Genomic DNA, 7,827 nt, shown 5'->3' on the forward strand with positions numbered 1-7,827 from the left:
TATAGTGGTAGCCTTGAGACCTCAAAACCTTGTCTGCAAGTAGGAGAAAGAGCTAACTGGGAATATTATGGGCTTTTTGAAACCCCCATCTGCCAGTGACACACCTTATTTTGCAAGGTCACACCTCCTATTCCTTCCCAAACAGTTATACCAACTAGGTACCAGGCTTTTAATACATCAGCCTATGGGGGCTGTTCTTCTTCAAACCACCACTGATTCTATATGCCAAGGACTGATTACATAGTGGGTACTTAAGAACTGGTAGGCATATTTGTATTCTTTTTTAAAAAGTATTTTGTATAAGTCTTGGCTTTTGCTCATTTTATATGGTAATTTTTCACTGATAAGAGCTCAGTAACCCGAGTTCTCATCCCTGTTGGGGCAGCTGGTCCAATCCCTGCGTTCAGGGGCGGTGGCTGCCCCAGCGAGGTAGGATACCCCTCTTAAATAGCATCGGGGCGCCGGAGGACCCCCGTTTTGCATTCCCCCGCGTTACCTTCTGCCTCCGCTGGACCCTTGGTTCTGTAAGTTCCCTTATTTCCCCTTATATTAAAACTTGATTTATTATAAAAGGACTATCTTGGTTATTCCCTATCCCCTCCGACTGCCAGTACCGTGGTACCCGCCGGTACATTTCCGCCGGGTACCCGCCCGGTACACATCCCAGAACTGCTTCTTACTCTGAGGCATTGGGCACAGTACCTGCTTTCTCTGTCCCTCAGCTCCTCATCTCTAAATGAGGACAGTGCTTGATGCCCATCCTCCAGAGTTGTCGGTTATTTATAACAAATTCAGTTTAGCAGCTGGTTCAATAGGAAGGCCCCTGAGCAGTTAGTAGAGAACGAAACATTGACACCCAGTACTCAGTAGATATTGTTGTGAATAGGGGTCGTGGTGAGAAGTAGAGTAGAGTGCCAGCGTTGCTGCATTGTGAGCTGATGGGCCCAGGAGCAGGAGCAGAGGGTGCGCTGGAGTTCCCTCCGGGGAAAGCTGGCAACCCCCTAGACATCCACGGGTTCACATGGCGACTCTTCAGAGACCCGACTGGCAGAGCAGCAGGGATTTTTGCTTTAGCTTACTGGTAGGGGAAACTGTGGAGGAACAATTTTGGGAAATGGCTTCTGTTGACTACTTGGTCGAGGAAGAGGGAGAAAAAAGAAAATGACTCAGGCAGAAAATACCTTCCGTGTAACATTCTCCCAGAGCTCAAATACTGCTGTTGTTTGAAAAGTCGCTCAAGTATATGTGCATATGCAGAATATGTGAATTGCACATGAAATTGGAAATAAATAAGTCTATGGCTTATTTCTGAAATGGTTTTTGTGTCTAGAATACCCTTTTTCCTGTTACTTTAATTAGTGTGAAGAATACTAGAGCTATTCTATTTTGGTTGATTTTTTAAAAATAATCATTTCTTTTATATCTACATTCCAAGTAATGCCAGTATCAGATGAGACCTTGTTTCTATTTAAATCCAATGTCTGGTAGACTCAACAAATATTCAAATGCCATCTTATGGCACACTCTTCAGTTAAATAAAACATAGCTATTGCTTCATCCTTTTATCTCAAAGGTGAAACAAACTCACAGGGCAGACTCAAGATCAGGTTCATGGATGCGGAAAAGAAATAAAAACAAAACTTTTTTAAAGACAGAGTGATTTTCTGTTCACCCAGACTTTCTGTTTCTGCAGTATGTGTGCATTTGTATCTTGTGCCAGTGGATACCAGTGTGTTTGCCCATGTGTGTTGCCTGCAAGACTAGAAGAGGACTTATGGTGTCTTGGAATGTCTCACTCTACTGTTTTCCACTTTTCTTTTTTTATTTGACATAATTTTCTCACTGAACCTGAAGCTTGCTGTTTGGACTAAGCTAGTGGCCAGCAAGCTACTGGGATCTGCTTGTCTCGGTCTGTCAACACTGTGGTTATATGCACACACCTGCCTGGCCTTTAGTGTTTTACACTGGCTCTAGGGATATGAACTCAAGCCTTCTTGCTTGTATAGCAAGTGATCTTACCCACTGAGCTATTTCCCCAGTTGCCTAGGAAAGTGTTAGGCTCATCAGAGAAGAAAAGAGAGAAGAGGGGAGGGGAGAGAGAAGGAGGGAGGAAAGGAAAGAAGGAGAGGGAGAAGAAAGGGAGAGAGACAGGAGGTGAGGAAGCAAGGAAAGACTACACCCTCCCTCAACCCACCTCCCTCCTCCTACCTCCCTCCCTCCCTCCCTCCTTCCTTCCTTTCTTCTTCTCCCCTTCTCCTCTCTCCCCCCTCCACTCTTTTAACATGATCTTGATTTGCTGTATAGACCTGGTTGGCCTTGAACTGACATAGACTCCCACCTCTGATTCCCATGTGAGGGATTAAAGACATATGCCTGCCAAGGAGAGGCTTTTTGGAGATTTTTAATGGAGAAAACAAAAACAAAAAACAAAACAGATGTGTTCTGTAATTTCTTTGTATGAGCTATGAGAATATTTCTAAAACTGAAAGTCTTTTAAAGAATGTTTACCCCAGGGTTGTTTTTTTTTTTTTTTCTTTTTGTAACATAGAGTTTCAGTGGCTATACGAGGTATTTTAAGTCTAGAGGAGAATGATTCACAGTAGTAGGTGTAGTAGTGGATGTGATGGAAGGGATAGTTGAGCTGTGTTCAACTATTAACACTGTGTTCCCTCTGCCTACAATGTTACTTATGAGAATATGCAAGTCCGGCATTTTATTCTCAAATTAAAAACCTAGAAATAATCTTTTTTTTTCCCCAAGAAATCACAAAAACTACTTGGGGAGAATTAAGGCAAGAGGGAATGTATTTGTACTTCCGAATTGCTTCTGCTTACCCCAAAGTAAAACCTGTCTTTCAGCGGTTCTGGTGTCTCTTCTCACAGTGTTCTTGCCAGCAGAAAGACACAGCTGTGTGTATTGATGGACAGAGAAGAGTCATGGCCTTCAAGGGAAAAGAGTCTATATTTATTGTTCAGCAATAGGCACAAGACATAATAGGGGGAAAAGGTGTCTTGGAAAAAAATGGGAATAAAATAAAATTAATGTCCCTGGAAGAAAAGAAATTGTCTACATCTATATGATCCTCAAAAGACTTAATCTTGTTTGATCTCTGAAGCTAAGTAGGCTCAGTCTAGTTAGTACTTGGGAGGAAAGAGAACCCAATTAAGGATAGGAGATACTATAAATGAAACCTTCTGAGGACTTTCCATAAGGTAGCATCTGAAACTTGAGAGACAGTCATAAAGTAGGAACAATCAGAGCGCCAAAGACACCAGGGGAAAGCAGAACGGGTTCTCTGGCAACTAGAAAGATGACTACTGGCTTAGTTCTGTCTCTATTGCAATTTAAAGGGGCAAGGGTTTCTGCTTATAGCTTCAGAAGGGTCACAGTTCATCACAGTGAGGAAGGCATGGTAGTGTGAGCGTGATGCTGACCTCTCAGTGCATCAGCAGTCCAGGAGAGAGAGGGGACAGGAAGTGAGGACAAACTATTGCTTCTCAGAAGTTCCCTAATCTTCCCGAGCAGTACCACCAGCTGGGGACCAAGCGTTTTAAACACACCAGGCTGTGGTGGGTATTTTCCATTCAAATCACAATGACTGTAAAAATCTCTAACACCTTTCCTCCTCTCTTGGCAGCATGGTTGTCAACAGGAACAAGCACCTCAGAAGAAGTGGCAAGAAGGGAGCCAAGAAGAAAGTGGTTGATCCAGTTTCTAAGAAAGATTGGTATAATGTGAAAGCTCTAGCTAGGCTCAGTATTAGAAATATTGGGAAGAAAAAACTAGTTACAAGTACTCATGAAACCAAAATTGCATCAGATAGCCTTATGGGTCATGTGTTTGAAGTGAGCCTTGCAGATCTACAGAGTGATAAAAATGCATTTAGAAAACTCAAGCTAATTACTGAGAATGCCTAAGGCAAAAGCTGCCTAATTAAGTTCCTTGGCATGAACAAAATGTGTTCCATTGTGGAACAGACCATGATTGAAGCTCACTCATATTGATGTCAAGACAACTGATAGTTATTTGGTCAATCTGCCCCGAGTTGATTTTACTAAAAAGTACAACCAGATATGCAGTAGCACATTCTATGCACAGCCCAGCAGGTCTGCCAGATCTGGAAGAAGATGATGAAAATCATGACCCAAGAAACGCAGGCAAATTATGTAACAGAAGTAGTTAATAACTTGATTCCAGACAACGTTGGGAAAGACATAAAAAGGGCTTGCCAGTCATTTTATCTTCTTTAAACATCTTTGTTAGTAAAGTAAAAATGCTAAAGAAACCCATATTTGAAATGGAAAAACTCATGGAACTCCATGGTGAAGGTGATGGTTCTGGAAAACCTACTGGTGATGAGACAGGTACTACATTTGAACAAGCTGATGGATATTGTGGTAGTTTGAAGAGACTGGATACCTGTGGGCTTATATTTGAATATTTGTTTCCCAATTAAAAGTGGAACTGTTTAGGAAGGATTAGGAGGTGTGGCATTGTTGGAGGAGGTTTGTCACTGAGGTTGAGCTTTGAGGTCTCAAAAGCCCATGACAGGTCCAGTTTTCATTCTGTAGATCCTGCTTGTGGATCAGATATAAGCTCTTAACTATGATCCAGTAACATGCTGCCTGTGTGCTACCATGTTTCCTGCCATGGTGACCATGGACTCATCCTCTAAAACTGTAGATAAGACCCCAATTAGATGATTTCTTTTATAAGTTTTCTTGTTCATGGTGTCTTATCACTTCAATAGAACAGTAACTAAGGGAAAAGTTTGTACCTGGCACTGTTTATTGCTGTGACAGGTCTGACAATGATGTTTTTAGGAGAAATAAAGAAGAATGTGGGACTTTGGACTAGAAAAGTGATTGCATGCTTTAAGTAGGGCTTAGTGGGACATCCTAGTAGGAGCTTAGAAGACAGTAGAGCTGTGAGAAATTTGGACCATGGAGGGTCAGATCAAGAGGTTTTAGAGGGCAACAATAATGGCCTAGATACATTCTTATGATATTTTGGCAAACAATGTGTCTGTTTTTTTACTCTTGTCCTAAGAATCTGGCTAAGAATCTAAATCAAAGAGTTTGAGACCGATTTCATTGACAGAGGAAATTTCAAGACAGCTCAATATTGACCCTGTTGTGTGGTTATTAGTAATCATTCATGTGACTCTACAATAAAAAAACTAGTTGGACCAAAAATATATAAAATGTACAGTTTGAGGAGAAATAGAGTAATGGGAATTTAATGTTCGAGTTAATTCTGTGCCCATGTTGTTGAGAAGTTTAAAGAAAGTCCTGGTACTAAAAGGAGTAAAGAGAGTAGTGCCCTTAGGATGAGACCCCAGCCTGCTAATCCTGCAACCTGTGAAAAAAAAAGGCCTGAGGGATTTTCTCCATTTAAAAAACATCAACAAGTCAAAGTTTATGCAAATATAATTCAATGAAGGTGCCAGATTCCAGACACAGCAGACCGTAGAATTTGGCAATGTTGGCCACCTGCTTCTGGCTTTATCAAGAGGGATACAGGAATAAAGGATTGTGGAATTGTCCTATGCCACTAAGGAAAGCTGCTGAGATAAACTGCCACATGCCAGGTTTATTGCAAGGTGTGTCCCTACATGGAGGCTCAGAGGGACCATTGCATGAAGCTGTGTAAGTGAAGCCTGGGTTTTACTGAAAATTCCAAGATGTTGGAGATGGCAGAGTTTTTGGCATGTCTGCTGAAGAGAACTGCATATAGAAAGTGGAAACAGCCTAAGAGAGAGAAGTCTGTTGGGGTCAACAAAACTGGAAGGAATGGGTGATCCAGGGTACCCTTTGAGATTGAATGTGGAATTACAGGATTTGAAGTTTGTCCAACTTGTTTTTGGTCTTGCTTTGGTCCAGTATTTCCTCACTATGCTCCTTTCCCTCCTTTTTTGGAATGGTAATGCATGTTCTGTGCCATTGTGTGTTAGAAGTACAATTTTTTTCTATTGATTTTATAAGGGATTGCTGTTAAGAGATTGCCTTTGCCTTGAGTCTCAGAAGAGACTTTGGATTTATGAGTTTTAAACTTTGTTGAGACTGAAAGATTATGAGAACTTTTAAAAGTGGATTAAATAGATTTTGCACTGTGATGTGGTTACAAGCCTATTGGGTCAGGGAGTAGAATGTTGTGGTTTTAATGACGGTGGTCCCCATAGGCTCATGTATTTTAATGTTTGATTCCCAGTTGGTGGAACTGTTTAGGAAGGATTTGGAGGAGTGACATTGTTGAAAGACTCATTGAGAGTAGGCTTTTAAGGCAGGTCTAGTCTCCCTCACTCTGTCTCCTGCTTGTGGATCAGATGTAATCTCTTAGCTTTTGCTTCTGAGCCATGTCTGTCTGCCACCATGCTCCCCACCAAGATGATAATGGCAACCCTCTCTGAAACTGTAAGCAAACCCCCAGTTTAATGGTTTCTTTTATAAATTGTCTTGTTCGTGGTGTCTCTCCACAGCAATGGAATAGTAACTAAGACAGATAATGAACCACCATGCCAAGAATCATTTTAAAGTTCAGATTTTTAATAGGGACAAATAAAAAGTCTAATTTGTGGGAGAAAAGAAAGGAAGGAAGGAAGGAAGGAAGGAAGGACGAAAGAAAGAAAGAACTCTCCAGCAACACAGAATGGAAAAGGAAATCAGAAAAAGTGCCAAATGAGAAGCCCAGTCAAGGTGGCCTGATATCATAATACTTGAAACTTTGAAAGATATAGAAAGATAATCAGAAGTTGACTCAGTAATTTAGTTTTCTGTCAATGACACAAACTAGAGTCACCTTGAAGGAAGGAACCTCCATTGAGGAAAATGCCTCAATCAGCCCAACTGGTAAGCATTTTCTTGACTGCTGATTGATATGGGAGAGTCTAGCCCACTGTGGAAGGTGCCACCCTGTGGACAGGTGGTCTTAGGAGATGTAAAAAATAAAGCTGAATGTGAGCCTTGAGAGCAAGCAAGGAAGCAGTATTCCTCTGTAGAGTCCTCTTAGTTCCTGCCTTGGTTTCCCTTGTGACCTGTAAGCCAAATAAGCCCTTTCATTCCCTAACTATGCTTTGGTCTCTGTTTTATCACAGCAACAGATAGAAATCTAGAATGGTCAGATGTGTAATGATGCTTTTCTTATGCTGGAGAAATAATCTGGATCTTTAGGTCGAAGAATTGTGAGAAACCAGCAAAATGGATTAAGACAGCTTCAAACTCAGATTAATCTTTGTAAAACTTAAGAATATTATATGAAGAATAGATCCTTATGCTTCTAGAGAGAAATAATGTTGTCTAGCTCCCATTTGTCTTTCAGGATTTTGCTCTCTCTCCTATTGATGGAAGAAAAAGCTTACCAGGGACTTTGTTTTACGCTGCTTTGTCTTGTCAGGAGGGGCGAGGAAGAAGCCAGAAGAAATTTGCCATCATTATTATCCATCCATGGCTTCCCTTTTTGTCTATCTGCCTGACATGGATCTGTCTAACTCCTCGTCCCTCAGTAGGATCACACTCTTAGAATGAATTATAAACTAAGAGCAAAGATTAATGTTTGTCTCAGCACAGGTATGGTAGGAGAGTAGGGTTGATGGGTATGTGTCCACGAAAGGTCAACAAGAGTGATGCTGATGTTGTGAGAGTTGTTGTGTGTCTGAGCTGCATTGCTGTTAACATTCTGGTTGTGAAAGACCCCAGAGAAGCAGGACACATGGGATCCCTGCATTGTTTCTTTTAGCTGCATGTTATCTGAAAACAAAACCTTCCTCTGTGGGGAAAAATCCTTGGTTGGATGTGTAGTTGAGATTCCAAAACCCAGAGACCATTTTAA

At 41.3% G+C, this 7,827-nt stretch overlaps 1 pseudogene; it reads left to right on the forward strand.

Annotated features, from left to right (window-relative positions):
- Positions 1–3,638: 3,638 nt before the first annotated feature.
- On the forward strand, positions 3,639–4,456 carry LOC119826075 (annotated as a pseudogene).
- Positions 4,457–7,827: the final 3,371 nt, after the last annotated feature.

This window comes from Arvicola amphibius, chromosome 11 (genome assembly GCF_903992535.2).
Source record: "Arvicola amphibius chromosome 11, mArvAmp1.2, whole genome shotgun sequence".
NCBI lineage: Eukaryota > Metazoa > Chordata > Mammalia > Rodentia > Cricetidae > Arvicola > Arvicola amphibius.